General features: G+C 36.5%; 1 pseudogene; it reads right to left on the reverse strand.

Annotated features, from left to right (window-relative positions):
- Nucleotides 1-3,982: 3,982 nt before the first annotated feature.
- LOC132295078 (phenylacetaldehyde reductase-like) overlaps nucleotides 3,983-19,203 on the reverse strand; it is a 29,292-nt pseudogene continuing 14,071 nt past the window's right edge.

Genomic DNA, 19,203 nt, shown 5'->3' on the forward strand with positions numbered 1-19,203 from the left:
AGGGGTATTACAGACCATGGCTAAGGCCATGACACCCACATATCACTTGGTGGGCAACAGGTGTGCCTATCAAGCAAGTATCCAATCAGATGGAGGCATGTAGGAGTAGTTAAGATATGATCAGTGCCTTATAATCAGTTGTTCCAGACAAGCCTTGTGACTTATATTCGATTGTGATAGCATATGCAGATATGCTAGATGACTTATGATCAGTTATTGCTGTGACATGTTGTCATTGGTCAGTTTCCTATAAGTTGGAGGATGCCCAACTGAATATATGTATCTATATGTCTGACACAGATAGGTGGTTGAGGGAGAAACATCTATGGTGCGCTGCACGAGTATGATAGGGTTATTTAGCTAGAAGGTTGGGTTTGTCAACCTTATCTATTGTGTCTAGATACAAACACATACAGGTTAGTTGTAGGCAGTTTTCCTTGAGTGCCTATATATTGGGATGCAAGGGGCTTGGATTAGGCAGAGTGTACATTGCAGTGTATGCAATGAGAACGTTGGTCTCTTGTATGAAATTGTGTCATTTGTATTATATTTAATAAGATCAAAGGTTGGTCCTGTAAACTGTTTGTGCCTATATTTGTATTGTATATATATTTTTTTCTTCATAATTGTGGTTTTATAAAAAGAGAAGAAAAATATGTACAGGAGCACAGAGGGCATTCCCCCAGAAATGGAAAAGCACCTAAAAGAGTAAGGATACAAGCATCCAAACCCTAAGCCAGAACAAAACAAAAGCTAAGGACAAAGAGAAACTCAAAACCTCAGCTGAAAGAAAAATACATAGAATTTAACAAGTAAGTTCAGTAATAGAAGTATTGTGTATATCCAACACTTCTAATAATAAACTCCTAGCAACAACTTCCGGCTTAGTATCATGGCCATAAAGCCTAGCATTCCTCTCATGCCAAATACCCCAAAGAGACGCTGCAAACAGAGTCTTATGAAATCCCATAGAAGTATTAGTTTTAAACCAATTAAAGAGATCATCAGTACTTGCAATAGAAGCAAATTGAAGGAAATTCCATTGAAGCAGCTCCACTAACCAGCTCCAAAAACGTTTAGCAAAGCTACATTTTATAAAAATATGGTCAGTGGAATCCACAGCAGCATGACAAAGGGTACATCTCGGCACCAAATAAACCTTTATTCTCTGAAGATTGACCATGGACGGCACTTTGTTTAGAAGAATAAAAACAGCAGTAACAGACCATCTAGGTCGAGCTTTGCCCCAGCAAAAACTATACCACTCAACTTCCTCCACCTGATTTTTATAGACTTGCCAAGCTCTCTTGAACGAAAATTTACCCTTGTCCCACATGAACTTTTCAATGGAATCATGAATAGGCACTGCATTAAAAAAAGATCTAACTTGTTGTAATCTAGGCCCTTGAAAACGCTGCCAGTCCCAAGTACCATTCCTCAACAAAATACTCAAAGTATCAGATCTAGAGATATTTAGAGACCTTAAAATCCGGTGACCAAATCTTTGAGAAACGGTCATACCATGACACCATGGATCTTGCATATGAAATATCAAACCATTCCTAACACAGAAATTAACATGTTGTAACATAATATTTCTCATTTCCACCATAGCTCTCCAAATGACAGAATGAGTGATTTTAGGAATGACATTCCAGTAACTTGATGAAGGCGTATATTTATTTCTGAACCAAGACACCCAAAGTCGATCTTTACTTATCAAGAAATCCCAAGTAAGAACAACTCTAGAGGCAGACTGAATACTAACAAGTTTTCTCAAACCAAGACCACCTTCAGCCTTGTTGCTAGTAATTTTATCCCAACTCATGAGATGAATTTTTTTGGAATGATCAGTACTACCCCAAATAAAGTTTCTACACATTTTTTGCAATTAATTGATCACAAAAACTGGAACATTGTAAATACTACACCAATATAAAAATATAGGATTGACAGCGGAGCGAACAAGCTCCACTTTACCAGCAACGGATAGCAATCTAGTGCACCAACAATTAATCTTTCCTGAAATTTTATCAATTAACGGTTGACAATTCGCTTTCTTCAATCCATAAGGTCCAAGAGGCAACCTCAAATATTTAATGGGAAATTGTTCTTCAGAGCATTTCAGAACTCTGAGCATTGTTGATTTCCTTCTAATTGTTGATTTGTATTGTATATTGTGTGTGTGTGTGTGTGTTGTTTTGGCTGAGACTAGGTCCCAAGTGCCATTATAGAGGAAAAAATTTATAGTGTGATTTGACCCTGTAACACTGGCCCACTAGAATTTTTTTTTTTCTATACATAAATTTGTAAAAATTGATAAAATGCCTCCCCCTAAAATTAATAAAATGGCACCTCTGCCCCTGAATCCATTAAATTTTATTTTATTTTATGCGTATGATTTAAAAATATTTATAAAATACCCCAATAAATTTATAAATAATCCCCTTAAAATTATCTATTTCTAAAAACGTCTTTAATTCTTTATTCATTTTCCTTATTATTCTTCAAATTTCTTTTTTTTCATCTTCAAAAACTTATGCATTCTCTTTCTACAATTAAAACCTATTTTTTCTTTCAAAATTCTCTCATAGTGTTAATATGTCCCCTGAATCATATTCTTGGCTCCGCCGATAATAGGAGGCATCCCATTATAAGTACAACTTCTCCCCGCGATACATGGGACGTTTGCTTCACCAGGCTAACGACTGCACCTTGGATTGACTACATCTTACTTGATAGTCTTCATCAATATCATTGGAGAACTTCAGTACCATATGTAGGACAAACATGGATTTCCATTCTTGAGTAGAACCTTGATCTTTATGCGATTCCTGCTCTTTGATTTGCCTGCACTACACGAACATTTTCAAGGTCCTCTTACTTCAGTCTTCCTCATCGTTCAAGACCTTCGTTATCATATATCACATTAGGCGTAAAAATTAGTAGCTCGTGACTTCAACAATAATTAACACTCAATGAATCCATCTCTCATTTTATTTCGAAATTCGTTAAGCAATTCCTGTAAACTCCATAATCCTTAGATTAACCTACCTTGTGTTCTGTAGCTCAAAATCTTGCTGCCATTTTCTTTGTAATTGTAATCTATTACTAAATTTATTTATCAATGGAAATTATTAATTCAAGTCCCACTGTAATTAATTTGTAACCACTTGGTAAAAAATAAAAAAAGTATCCTTCAACAATTTATGGTGTCAGTTCATATATTGGCCACCAAGGTACAGAGGAAAAGGACCAAATAATCTTAATCTCCTACTTCTACTAGGTGTGTATTTTTTTTTTTTTATTTTTTTTATTTGGGTAACCTATTCACATTCAATTGGCTAGTGATTTACAATATAGCTGAGACAAGGTAGACTGTGGACGCACATTTCACACAGCCATTCTTTAGCCCTTTCTGGAGTTGGCATTGAATTTGATACTGCTATAAATATAAAGAAGTTGATATGCACAGAAGATCCAAGTATGAGAATTACAGAGCAGTTCCATAGGTGTTCAGATGAAGAAGGTTCCTCCTTCAGATATACAAGCATTAGATATGTACCAATCGATTCTACTGTTATGCAATGCAATATTTACTAAAATCGTGCAATTTTGGGTAAAAGGCTCTGGCTTCGCGGTGATTAGTTCGATGAGAAAAACTGGAAAATTGGGGCATCCATGTATGAAGAAGATTTAGATTTTTTTCCCTTTTACCTGTAAAGCTACAACAATTCTGGTGTTCCTAGCAATCTCAATCTCAAGTTTGTATTCATTTGGACCGGTTGATCAGCAAAACATTTGAAGAGCCTTTATTATATATTTTTGTTTGAACAAAACAATTTAGTTTATGGTATTTTCATTTGGAAAGTTCAATGGATTTTCACTTGTTATGTATAGCTGTCTGTATGTATATGTGTGTGTATGTATAGGTTTCAGACAGCATTAATAGGTCTCAGAGAAATGGATTTGAACATGTTACTGTATACAAAACACTCAAAATTTCACTCTCACATAGATAATAGATTATTGGTGTCTTTTGCAAGGAGAACACACCCCTTCATAAATGAAAAGGGAAACAGCAGACCTATCAGTCTGGGAATTATTCTATCTGCAGAGTTCTAATACATATTCTACAAATATTTTTCCATTACACACGCATTTGGATCATTTTCCGGTATATCTTATAATTCAAAAGCTGAGAAAGTTCTTCTCCTTCAAGCTTTCAACAGTGTCCATGAGGCTCACCTCAAGAGAACGGAAATCAATGCCCAAACTTTTTGCCTTCTCCATGGAGATGTGGTAAGGTGGCATGGGACGCTTTTCATCTTCACATCTGCTATGACGAAAAAATGCAAGTCCAGTCAGAAATCAGAATTCTACAATCTTCAAGGGAAAGTGCTTCTAGCGACAACAAGAAATTCCTAGGATAGTGAAGTCATTGGATTATGTTTAATTTATAAAAGAACAGAAGAAACCACCTAGTAATTAAAATAAAAAAATGTGCCACCAAGCATTAGTTTGAGTGATACTTCCACCTCGGAATTATTAGGCTGGAGGGTCTCATCTGGAGAGGGACAAAGTGGATGTGCAAGTGTATTTTACTTTTAACCAAAAAAATAAAAAATTAATTAATTTGTATGTTGTGCTGTCCATGTTTACGATAACCAGTCTTAATTGTTTGTTTTGTTGTTTTGTTTAGGTAAATTATTTTTTGTTTTACCTTTACATTATTTCTTCCCCATTAAATTAATATACAACAATATTAAGAGGCTCAAGTGATTTTAATGATAAATTGACAAGGTACAGCAGTCCCATCATACATGTCTAACACCTCAATCTGAAAAATTAAGCATTCAGTTGTAAACACATTTCTGGAAGGTATTACCAAAACAGAATATAAGGAAAGAGCATGACATTCTGTTACGTATCAGTGAGTCAGTGACACTAGACCACATCTTACTGAATGGTTGGTTAACATAATTCGTTTTACCATATCATGCGAAAGCTCACTGGTCCGTTGCAGATATACAGACAACATGCCGCGGCATGGACAAACATTTTGGCTCTGATGGCGTACTAAGTCTACTGTCGACACATTCATTAAATTATTTTAAACTGAAGAATGTGTGTGTGTGTGTGTGTGTGTGTGTGTGTGTCTATATATATATATATATATATTAAATGCAACCAAAACAAACTGCCTGGATCCTAAATATATTCACTTTTTATTCAATGATTGGTGAGCTTTATATTTAGTACCCAAAATCACTATCTCTACTGTGCATTATAACATGGATGATAAATAGGAAGAACTTGTGCACTCTAGATTGCTATATTCAGCCCCCAACCCCCGCAACAAAAAAAAAAAATTGAAATGTAATGACAGAATTCCACATCAATTAGGCCTTAGAGTTCCAATGTGTTCGGAATTTTGCCAGTCATATATGAAAAAGAAAAGGCTAGCTCATGAGTGTAAAAGAGTTTTCAGAAATATATATATATATATATATTGTGCTGACCTCACAATTTTCAAAATCTACATCCTTGAATGATATTTTATCCACGAGACAACAAGAAGAAGAATCTCAATAAATCTTCATAGGTCAGCCATGCAATTTATTAATTTAATTTTCTTCCATTTGGCTCCATCCATGGCGGCATGGCCTAATCTTCAATAAAACATCAGCTAAAGTGTCATCTCTCACAGCCATAGTCCATGTTTTAGGGCCTCGTCTTGCATGCTAGTAACTTCAGTCAAATCCTTCACTTCGTTGATTTAGTCACTGGCCCATACTATCATCACTATGTTCCCTTCTCTCATATTCCATTTGAGTTTTGTGGATAAGTTGGATTGTCATTAAGTATTAAAGTGTGCCTGGATGTGAGCTGTTCTATTGTATACTTCATGTATAAGTTGCACCCCCTTTCTGCACTACTTCAATGAACTGTACTTATTGAGGGAGGGGGGAAGAACTTGTCGAAAATTGCGAGTAGATGAAGATTGGAAATTCACTTATCACTCTTTGTTCTCACGCAAGTTTGGCACTCTTAACATAATATCGTGATCAAGTAAGATATCTAATCTATGCCCCTTTCTGTATCCAAATCTATCAAATAATACTTCAAGGACCATCATACAATTTTCTTAAGTCAGCAAGTATAATACTAAGTTCCTTTCTATATATTGTTTTAAACCTCTTCATTATTTGCCTATGGAACAAAATTGTTCCAATAGGTTTTGGCACATAAACTTTATAACTACAGATATTACTAATATATGTGATAAATTTGATATCATAATTATTGGTTCAGCTATGAGTATTACTATCGAACACATATGAAAGATATCGACCTTTTCCTCAAATCATTAGATATTCTTTAAGCTTTATGATCTTCTTGGACAATTTTGTTAAGCCAAATTACAAACATAACCTAGACATTTTAAGCCACAATAAGAAACAACAGAATTTTTAATCATTCCTATTCTTGTATATTCTACAGCGTTTATAAATTGATACCCAAACTTCAATTTTATTTTCTTTCTTTTTTATTTTTGTTTTCTAAACGACTATAGTTTCTTAAACAGGTCATATTCTAAATTTATGGATCTCTCTGCCTTCACTAACCTATATGCAGAATCAACTATATTCTTATATGAGTAAAAATTGTCAAATCCTAAATTTCAAGTACTTTCTGTAAGTTTACTGCATTGATTTTGAAAGTAAATCTTCTTCATTTCTTTTATTTTCTCCACCATACAACTCTCTGAACTCCCTCACATTTAATATGCTTAACATGATCCAAGTCCCTGGCAGTAATTGACCAGAAATATGAGTTGACTTTCAATATATAAATTTTTATTTAGATGAATGAGGATAGAAAGTTCTCAATTTCTTTCTTCAAGAAAAACTCATGAAAGTATAAGCACCATGGCATAAGGTATATTAGTTAATTTCTAAATCAACTTGAATTGCTTCTGTTAATGGGACTGAAGAAATTAAATGAAGTACCTGGAAAATAAAAATAACTTACATTTTTGGAAGGTTGAGAGTAGGGTAAAGTTTGTGCACAATCTTCAGAGCCTCAGAAGAGAATGTTACTGTCCCGACCAATAAATATCTGCCACTAGCAGAAGGAACCTCAAATGCTTGAATATGTGCGGAGGAAACATCTCTTACATCAACCAATCTATAGATTGAATCAGCGAAGACTTCAGTCCCTGCATTATATAAAAATTACACGTATTAGGTTGTGTTGAGAAGAGAAATGACTTTTGCTGGTAATTAGTATATAACTAGCAGGGCAGCCATTTGGGTTTTCTATCATGCCCTTCGTCTGGATATTATATTTGAAGTGACTCAATAACAGAACCAAGTAACATGCTTGATAATTTCTTTGCACCTCGCTATAAATTGTACACTTCCTCTCCTTCCATACAATGCAGAGTCGCCCTCCATATAAGAATGGTCCTTTTATCATATACTTGCCTCCCTCCAAGTCTCCACTCTCCAGTATATGATATCAGCAACCTTGGGATGAACCATTGAACCTCAAATAGAGCAAGAATATCAAAAAGGCACCAAGCAATGCACCAAGAGATGATCTACTTATTTTCCAATGCTCTTGCACATCCAACACCAATTCAGCCATCTAATCAAGTTGTCTACAATAAGAATTTTACCCAGGGCACGTAAAATAAAAACAGCATCCAAGAGCTCCTCAGGAAAGTAACTTCTTGTTAGAGATGTTAGCCTAGAATCTTAGGATTTGATATGTTAGGCAAGAATCATGAGATTTGACTTTACTTGCGCATATATTTAGCCATAGAATCTGAAGTATTTCTATTTGGTTTTCTTTCACGTGCTCATTTATTATATAAATACCAAAACTGTGAATGAGTGAATTATCTCATTGCAAAAAATTGTGTAACATGGATTGAAAATCATACTCTCTCTCTATCTTTAAAACTGTAAATCCATTACAAGTATGCCATGTATTAAATTGATACAAAGACAGTAATTAGTCAAACCAACAGGAAGAAAATTTATAATTTTAGACACATGCCTAAGCCAAACGTTTCAGTATATATGCATACTCCTATATCATTCTACACTTGTTCTTGCAGCAGGAAATAGTTTTTTTTCCTTTTAACTTTCCACATCCGCTGACTTAATCACCTAAAACAGAAACACATTAGTTGAAGCAGCAAAAGTTAGAAAGGAATATTATTGCCTTTCTATGTCAGGATTGCCTGATGAGTAAACTCAAAAATTAGAGTGAAGAATCTATAGAAAGTCATGTAGAAAAATAAATCACACATCATCGTCATTTGTTGCAGACAAGTTCCAGTTTTTATGAGGTTCAGAATTGACTCAGTAGTGAGATTGAGAGTTGGCTGTAAGAAAGGACCAATCACAAATCCTGGATTTAGTATCACCATGTCGATCCCGTTCTCTTTTGCAAAGTTCCAAGCAGCTTCCTCAGCCAAGGTTTTTGAAAGTGCATACCATTGCTGAAAAATATGAAAATGATGAATAGCATATAATGAAGATAATTAATGCAAGTTAACACTAATCAAACAGTATCATTGAAGAAACAAAAGCATTTGATAGTAGTCAAAATCAATACAAGCTATTAACTAACATTTCATGGATATCCAAAATATCAATTTCTTTTTGGTAAATAAAAAGAAGGAAGCAGATCAAAATATCATTTTTACAAAGAAGATGAAAGGTTTTTTTTCCCCAATCAATATGACAGGATAAAAGGGTTTTAGATGTTCAAGATCCTTCCTTGGACCCCAAAAAAAAAAAGGCAATATAAAAATGGGCTTTAAATAACATTACATAAAGTAACTAATAGAGTCACCGAAATCATTGATTATGTTTAAGATGATAATTCTATACTGTTACCAATGCGACTTTAATATTTAAAGTTAATATTTTCAGTCTTACTTGATTAGTTAAAATCTGAATGAATACAAATAGACATCTTTTTTGTTTTTTCATGCATGACATATAATGTCCAGAGTAAAACAGAGCATCAAAACCAAGAGTCAAAGTATTATGCATGTTCAAGTTGGCTCAATCAAGTCCTCTTGGCCTCGCTGGCTTCCAATGCGATAACAAGACCCAGAAAAACATTAGGAAGAGGACACTGTTTTGTAAGTATTTCAGGACAACCCTCATGTCTTGCCAGATAAATTGCCATCTCGTGGGATGTTGTGCAAGTCACTTAGCAATATGCTGTCATGTCGTGACACGCACTCATCTCACCACCTTTTTCAACTACAATGCTTTACACACCGGCAACCACCTAGGGGAGTGCTGACTGTGATAAATTGATAAGTTTTATCCATATGTAATTTCGTAAAACCTCAAGGATGGTCAGTGCAATTTAAACAAAGAATATACTTGTATACTTGGTTATATTTACACGACCAGGCTCCAGTTCACATGGAAACCAAAATGAAAATATTACTGATATTCTTTCAGGTTTTTAGTAACATCAGTTACATCACCATTGACACATAACCGTACAATCTTAATACGAAGCAGTAAGAAAAGAACCAGCACATGTAATATTTCTGGGAAAAAAAAAAATGCCAATAACACCTGAAATAATTAAATTATATACACACCTTTGATTCCTCACAAAATGCCTTATCTGAAAACCAAGTCTCATCGATTACCATATCAGGATTTCGAGGTTTTCTATTGCAAATAACCGAGGCAATGGAAGAAGTTACCACCACCCTCTTGATCGATGGAACCTTTGCACATGATCTAAGAACACTAAGTGTTCCCTTCACTGCAGGGTCAATTAATTCTGCCTGAAAATTTGAGTGGCAATGATAAGCACCCCTTTTTTATACAGTTTCAGGGAAAAATAAAATAAAACAGAAAAGGCCAATAACATTATACAAAGTTGAGCATGAAATAGCATCATGGAACTTTGGAAAAAGAAATAGCATCATGGAGTCAGAAGAAAATTCTGTTGCCTAGCAACCCTGTACTATGCTGAAGACTACATGGTATCCTTTTTCTGGTAAACAAACCAATTTATGATACTTTTGAAATCATCATCATCATCATACTCTTCCTTGCCTTTATCCCATATTAATCATCCTTGCCTTTATCCCGTATGAATAGGGTTAGCCAAATGAATTCTCTTTTTCATTATTTTCTATTACAAGTCATGTCTCTTATTATGATCTTGAGCGGCCATCCAAGCATGAATACCTTTGTTTAAGGGAAATTAAGAACAAGGATATATGTGGTTTGGCCACTATGGCCTAAATTCATGGCACACAAAGCCCAAAGGGTAACATCACTTTTATTATATCATCTTTTAGTTTTGTTTAGAATGACCACCTCTATTTATAGGTGAAAGAAAACAAGTTTCTTATAAGAAAATAAAAGATTGAAGAGAGAAATTAAGAATGAAACAACACAAGGATATACGTGGTTTGGCCACTATGCCTACTCTTAATTTTCTTTACAATGACACCTCTATTTATAGGTAAAAGAATACAAACATGTGATAAATAAGAAAAATACATTGATAGAGAATCCCTAAAATCAATCCCATGAATCACTCCAATCAATATTATATCGAAGGCTTAAATCACTTCTAAAATGAATTCTCTAACACTCCCCCTAAAGTTGGTAGATGGAGTGTTTAACTCAAGTGTTCAACTTGAAACTCAATACGAAGTTGCCGAGAGTCCTTGATTTCGGATTTGTCACCCATGATATCTGTAGAAATATAATATAGAACAAAATGTGAGAATTATGTAAAGGTTCGAATGAGATTTATAATATGTAAAGGCTTGAATGATATCAATCACTCATTCACAACCCTAGTATTTATAGATAAAATAAGAGCACGTGCTCATATTACAAGAAAAGAAACTAAATCAAATCTAAATCAAATATCTGTTAATATGGCAAGTCATTCCATAAATCATGACTATCATATATGCTAACATATGCATAAGCAAATCTATGCTAATATTGTAAGTCATTCCATAAATCATGTCTATCATATATGCTAACACTCCCCCTCAAGTTGGTGCGTGGATATCAGAACGCCCAACTTGGATAACGCATCTTCAAACACGGTCTTGCTAGCACCCTTCTTCAGAATCTACAAGTTGTGGAGTGCAAATCTAACTACATTAAAAATGTCAATCAACAAACCAAAAATGTCTCCTCAGACCATAAACAATTAATAATGTCTCCTCAGACCGTAAACAACAAATCACGTCTCATCAGACCATTCATGTTTAAAACATTTAGATGGAAGAATCAACAATGTCTTCTCAGACCATTCCTCTTTATACATATGTTTAAACAATGTAGAAGAAAGAATCAACAATGTCTCCTCAACTCATAAAAAATAAACAACTATGTCTCCTCAGACCGTTTCTGAATGGGTGGTGCCAAACTCGCAACGCCCTCATTGAGATCGGAACACCCTGCCTACCCAACACCTCCCGGATGGGCGACGTGACCTTAGACCATTCCCGAATGGGTGGTGCCAAACTTGCAATGCCCTCATTGCAGTCGGACCACCCTGACTCTGATACCAACTAGAAATATAATATAGAAGAAAAAGTGAGAGAATTGTGTAAAGGTTCGAATAAGATTTATAATATGTAAAGGCTTGAATGATATCAATCACTCATTCACAGCTCTAGTATTTATAGATAAAATAAGAGCACATGCTCATATTCCAAGAAAAGAAACTAAATCAAATCTATGTTAATATAGTAAGTCATTCCATAAATCGTGGCTATCATATATGCTAACAATATCTGAGACGAATAGATCCAAAGATCCGAGATCATGAGATCCGATCACAAAATTCAAGTGAGATGAGGAAAGTCGAATGAGTCCAAAGTAGGGTATGATAAACCATCTCTGATACCATGTTGATAAATAATAAAAGATTGAAGAGAGAAATTAAGAATGAAACAACCTAAGGATAAACATGATTCGGCCACTATGACCTACATCCACAGCACACAAAGCCCAAAGCACTACATCACTTTTATATTATTTTCTCTTAATCTTCTATACAATGACAACCTTTATTTATAGGTGAGTACAAATATGTGATAAATATTAATAATACATTTATGGAGAATTATCAATCCCATAAATCACTCTAATCAATATTCTATAAGTGTCCCCGGCGCCCCCCCCCCCCCCCCCCCCCCCCCTGGCGGGTTCCAAGTTGGTACACGGAGATTTTAACTCAAATGTCCAACTTGAAACCAAATAGAAAGTTGTCGAGAGTCCTAAATGAGTAGATCCGGAGATTCGCGATGAGTTGATCCGAGATGAGTAAATCTGATCACAAAATTCAAGCGAGATAGAGGAGAGTCGAATGAGTCTAGAGTAAGGTATGATAAATCTGCTTTGATACCATGTTGATAGAAAATAAAAGATTGAAGAGAAAAAATAAGAATGAAATAACACAAAAATATACGTGGTTCAGTCACTATGGCCTACATCCACAGTAAACAGATCCCAAAGGGCTACATCACTTTTATTATATTGTCTTTTAGTTTTGTTTAGAATGATCACCTCTATTTATAGGTGAAAGAATTCAAGTGATAAATATGAAGAAAAAAAAATACATTGATGAGGAGTCCTAAAATCACTCCTATAATAATAAATAGCATTGCTAGTAACTTCATCACACATGGGTTTTTGTAGGCTCTTTTGTCTCTTACCTTCTATGCAAATAAATCTACCTTTTCTTACAGGTGTATCCATCCGTCTTCGGTGTATGTAACAATATCAAGGAAAAGCTCTGTCTTTGGTTGATTTGTTCTCCATACATCAATACACATGATCATGTTTTGACTAAGGGCGTGAGCAAGACTTGCTTGCAAAATATGTTAGTCAATCTGGGTATGATAGATATCTTTGCACCAACTTAAGGGGGAGTGTTGTCAGGGGCTTATTTGTTATTACTTATATAATATTGGGACTTATGTGTAATTTCTAAAACTTATTATAAATAGAATGTGGTAGAAGGATGAAAGTATTCTCTCTCTCTTTCCCCATCTCTCTCTCTTTCTCTCATCCGCTTTCTTCTCTTTTTCTTCTTCTTCTTCTTTATCACTTACTCTTGATTTGATTATATCTTAAAGTCAACACTTACGACCGAACCCAACACATGGCGAAGGAACTATATTCACTGAAGATCAAGTTCAAGACCATGGCCATTTGGGGCTGGTGAGTGTTAGAATCAATGTAAAGTATTCGTTATATTGCAAGATGATTCTATGCTCAACTATAGGATATAATAACCGAACCTAGGCTAAAAGACAAATTATTTTCCTGGTCCCGAAAGTTAAATGACTCAGCTCTCTCACTTTTATTTCAAAGTAAAAAAAACAAAGGTGATGTAGTCATAAAGGGCCACCTACTGTTTCGCTTTAAGAAACCATAATGCTTTAATTCAAATTAAAGTGAATAAGGACAAATTGCTTGTTTGTACAAGTCATCCATATCCATTAACATGGCCAAGCTTATTAGATAATATCTAGAATGCTATGTACAGGCCATAGAATGTTTGGTAGCACTGCCAAAATAACATTCTCCTTCACTAAGGTGGCTTACAGCTGGAGCACAAAAATGCTCTCATAAAAGACCAGCAAGGCGTTTGCTCTACTAAGATAGACGACTGCTATCGTGGTTAAGGCCTGGACAGATGCTTCTGGCTTACTGTACTACTCTTGGTGGCAATATGGTTACTTGGTGCAGTAAGAAGCAGGATGTTGTCCCTCGATCGAGTGCAAAGGCAAAGTATAGGGCTGTGGCGAGTTGTTATGGCTGAAAACATTACTTCCATTCTCACTTTATTATGACAACAAGTTTGCCATTAGCGTTGCAACAAATCCCGTTCAGATTAAAGTGAATAAGGTCAAATTGAGAATGCATTGTTCCATTCTCACTCACCAAACATTCTTATGAAGGGCGTCAGCACGACCATGTTTGAGAATGCATTGTTCAAGTTGGACATCTCAAATATGTAAGAATTTTGGGCTATCATTCATTATTATTTTATCTTGCTATTAAAAGAAAACACGGATTAACGATTGAGACCAAATAAGGAGTTACCGAAAACCCTATCAAGATGTGATATTTATAAAGTTTGAGTTATGGTGTACCTTAGTTACATGTGATCATGTGTCTTGAGATATGGATAAAAAGTACGTATAATTACCTATCATGATACGGATTACACATGATATGAGTAATTGTTGACTTTAAGATATAATCAAATCAAAAGTGATAAAGAAGAAGAAAAAGAGAAGATAGCGGATGAGAGAAAAAGAAAGAGAGATGGGGAAAGAGAGAAAGAATGAAAGAATCCTTTCATCCTTCTACCACATTCTATTTATAATAATAAGTTTCATAAATTACACATAAGCCCCAACATTATATAAGTAATAACAAAAAAGCCCCTGATAATACTCCCCCTCAAGCTGGTGCAAAGATATCTATCATGCCTAGCTTGAGTAACATATTTTGCAAGTAAGTCTTGCTCACACCCTTAGTCAAAACATCAACAACCTGATCATGTGTGTTGACGTGTGGAGTACAAATCAGCCCAAGCTAAAGTTTTCCTTGATGAAGTGTCGATCGACTTCAATGTGCTTTGTCCTGTCATGTTGAACTAGATTGTGGGCAATGCTAATAGTAACCTTGTTGTCACAACACAACTTCATTGACTTGCAAACAAGATAACCCAACTCACCCAACATCGTACGTATCCATAACAACTCACAAACTCCATGTGCCATGGATCTGAACTCAGCCTCTGCACTAGATCTAGTTACTACAGACTGTTTCTTGTTTCGCCATGAAACAAGATTACCTCCAACAAATGTGCAATATCATGAAGTAGATCGTCGATCTGTCACAGACCCTGTCCAATCAGCATTAGTATAGGCTTTAACACGCAAGTGGCCATGACTGCCAAACAATATCCCCTTACCAGGTGAACCCTTGAGGTAGCGAAGAACATGATGAGCTGCCTCAAGGTGAGGTGTACGTAGAGCATGCATAAACTGACTAATCACACTAACAACGTAGGCAATATTCGGGGGCGCGTGAGAGATAATTAAATCAGTCTCCCAACCAATCGTTAAAATCTTCCCACATCATCTAATGGGTCTCCATCTACATCATTAAGCCTATGGTTCTGCTCAATGGAAATATCAGTAGGCCTAGCTCCAAGCCTGCCTATTTCAGCCAACAAATCTAACACATACTTCCGTTGAGAAATGAACACCCTTTCTTCGATCTACACACCTCGATACCAAGAAAGCATCTCAATGATCCGAGGTCTTTAACCTCGAACACTGTCCACAAGAATGATTTCATTCGACGAATCTCTTTGGGATCATTTCCAGTGACAACAATATCATCAACATATACAATAAAGGCAGTGGTGCAACCCTGGTTCTTCTTGATGAAGAGAGTATGATCTATCTGACTCTGTGTGTACCCTACTCTTTTCACAGTAGTGTTGAACCTCTCAAACCAAGCACGTGGCGACTGCTTTAACCCATACAAGGCTTTATTTAGCTTGCACACTAAATTTTGACCATTTATTTAGCTGATGTAAGGGCTAATTCAAATTAGCTGCCAAAGAAAGAAGAACACGTATAGAGTTCATCTTGGCAACTGGAGCAAATGTTTCCAGATAATCAATTCCATAGGTCTGAGTGAAGTCCTTTGCAACTAACCGAGCTTTATATCTCTCAATTGTTCCATCTGTATGATACTTTATTGTGCAGACCCATTTGCAGCCTACTGGTTTCTTACCCCTAGGTAATGGAACAATATCCCAAGTACCATTCTTCTCAAGGGCCTTCATTTCTTCAAGCATAGCTTTCTTCCATAGAGTTTGACTAAGAGCATCTGAAACACTAGATGAACAAATACAGAGGAGATACACAAAGTGAAAGCACGATATGTTGGAAATAAGGCATCATAGGATACAAACTGAGATATGGGATGCTTTGTACAACTATGAATACCCTTACGATAGGCAATAAGGACATCAAGATCAATAGAAATGCTATTGGGAAAAGAATCAGGAGTATCAATGTCAACTAAGGAATTACCTGGATCGAGGGAGACTTCTTGGTCTTGGGGTGAGTCAATAACTTGTTTTGCCCCTCCAACTGTAGACAACTGGCTGCTCTCTCTCCTGCAAATCATTAGTGTTAGGAGGACTAGACATAGGCACCTCAGTAAGAAGCTCCCCCTGAACAGGAACAGGCAAAGGAAGGGGGCATTCCTATAAGATATAATTTTTGTAATTGGCAAATTTCGATATCAAAACAAGTCTGGCAGAGTTGTAATTCTCAAGTTACCATATCAAGATCGAGATCGGCTGCGGAATTGGAAGGTTGTTCAAGTTTGATAACTTTGATCTACGAATAAGGTATGAACAACACTTTAGGAAGTTATTTCCCACTTAGGACACTATACCTATATGGTATATTCTTCAAGTTACCAAAACAAAAATTTTCCAAGTTTCTCAGAATTCTGTCAAGTGGGAACCGGTACCACATTTGGGAACCGTTCAAGAACCATAGTTTCAAAGAAACCATTCTGTCCTTTGGGAACCGGTTCCAAAGTTGGCTATCGGTACCAACTGCTAATACAGTTTAGGATTTCAGCTTCCTATTCTGTCTAAAACTTCCTCTTTGGTTTAAAATTCTTCCAAAAGTTCTATGCACGAAAATTACCTTTTCTTATGCATATCTAGGTCTTTGAAAATTCTATATAAATCTCGAATTACATCTAAGTTGATAAGGCTTTTGCACTACAACTTCATAATTCTTTTTTTTTTTTTTTTTTTTTTTTTTGATAAATAAAAATTGTATAAAAAGCGCTCAAAAGGGGAGTGAATCCCAAGAGAAATACGCAAGGCCAAAAAGGGCCTCTAAGCCATCAAAGAGGCCAAAAAATCGACAATCTCCTCTAAAGATCTATAATTTCTGCCTGAAACCCAACAAAAGAGAGTGGAAAGAATAGATAATTTAAGTATAGAAATAGGTATCTCATTTCCTTCAAAGTATCACCTATTCCTCTCGAGCCAAATACACCACCACACACATAGAGGCACAGCCCTCCAAGCATCCTGAATATGAACCCCCACAGAACAACCTCTCCAAGCCTCAAACAACCCTCTAGAGGATCCAGGCATAACCCAGAGAATCCCATACAAACCAAGCATCAAATCCCAACAGTCCCTAGCCATGGTGCAATGTAAAAGAAGGTGATCCACTGTCTCCTCATCACAAAGGCACATGTAAAAACGATTGACCACCACCTAATTTCTCCTTCTTAAGTTATCCTGGGTTAAAATCTTTCCCAAAACAGAGGTCCAAGCAAAGAAGGCCACCTTGAGGGGAGCCTTTGAGTGCCAAACAGACTTCCAAGGGAAAGGACCTCCAGGCTCTTCCGTGAGAGACCTGAAGAAGAACCAAACATCTAAACGACCCTGAGAGTTAGCAGCCCAAATCCAACTATCAGAATCCCCATCTATAATCACCTGGCGATATAACAACTTCAAAAAACGAGTGGCATCCTCAATCTCCAAGTCCTGAAAGAGTCGCCTGAATCGAACATCCTAATATAGTCTCTCGCTATCAAGATGATAACAGTTGACCACCATGGCCTGCCTATCTGTAGCAATCCTGAAGAGCCGTTGGAAAGCGAGAGCAAGAGAAAGGTCCCCACACCAAACATCCTCCCAAAAACTTATCCTCCTACCATCCTTGAGTCGGAAACGAACATGTTTGGAGAATTCATCCCACCCCTTGCTAATGAACTTCCAAACCCCCCACACCCCTTGGAACACGCACCTCAAGAGAGCTCCACCCTCCTCTACTCTCCCCATATCTACTCGCTACAACCCTCCTCTAAAGCCAATGCCTTCCCACCCCAAACCTCCACAGCCATTTCCGAAGGAGAGCTTTATTAAAAGGCACCAATCTTCTAAACCCCAAACCTCCACTTAGGGCTGCAAATGAACCGAGCCAAGCCAAGCTTTAGGCTGCTCGGGCTCGACTAGGCTCGCCTCAGTCAGAGGGCTACTCGGGCTCGGCCGAGCTTGGCCTAGCCAAGCTCGAGCTCGACTAGGTAATTTTTTTTACGAGCTCGAGCTCGTTTATGGGTGCGTGTGTGTAAATATGTATATATAGTCATACACTATCTATTAAATAGATCCAGAAGTTTAGAACAGAAAAACGCAACCATCAGTTCACATATTCAACACCCATCAATGTCCAATTTATCAATAATATTATATCAGAGGAAATATTAAGCTAGAGAGAGGGGGAGGAAAGAGAGTGGGAGAGAGATTGACTAACCTTGATGTTGCCTTAGGACCTAGGAAGAGAAGATAGTCGCTGAAGAGTAGAAAGGATGATGCACAGACATGATTTCCGTTGCCGCCAGTGGGATTGGAGAAGCCGTTGCAGATAGTGGGATTGGAGAAGTGAGGTTGCAACACTTTTTTTTAAAGGTTTTTTTTTATCAAATCCTTTTAAGTTCAATCCAATGGTTGAGATTTGAGAGGAATCTAATAGAGCTATTTAATTAAATGAGCTTTTAAGTGCCCAAATACTAATTGGGCTAATGAAGAAATATATGTGGGCTTGATTTGTACATATGGGCTAGTTTTAAAATATAGTGATTTATATTTTTTATATTTAATTACATATTTATGTAAACGAGCCTGCTCACGAGCTCACAAGCCGAGCTTGACATTGTTCGAGCTCGGCTCGTTTACTAAACGAGCCTGAAAATTGACCTCGGGCTCGGCTCGTTTACTAAACGAACTGCTTCTTGCTCCCAACGAACCAGATGAAACTTGAACTCCTCCACTCTTCCCCACACAAAAAATTTCGCTGCAATCTCTCAACCCTATTGGTCATAGAAGAGGAAATTTGAAATAGAGAAATAAAATAAGTGGGAAGGCATGAAAGGGTGATCTTTATCAGAGTAACCCGTCCACCCTTAGAAAGGTATTGCTTCTTCCAACCCGCCAGCCTCCTCTCAAATCTATCCACAACAAGATCCCAAACCCCCATACACCTCGAAGGATCTCCTAGGGGAAACCCTAAGTAAGAGATAGGAAAAGAGCCAATACGACAAC

Source organism: Cornus florida, unplaced genomic scaffold, assembly GCF_030987335.1.
Source record: "Cornus florida cultivar Cherokee Brave unplaced genomic scaffold, ASM3098733v1 CherokeeBrave_3.0.0_Hap2_Chr02, whole genome shotgun sequence".
Classification (NCBI taxonomy): Eukaryota; Viridiplantae; Streptophyta; class Magnoliopsida; order Cornales; family Cornaceae; genus Cornus; species Cornus florida.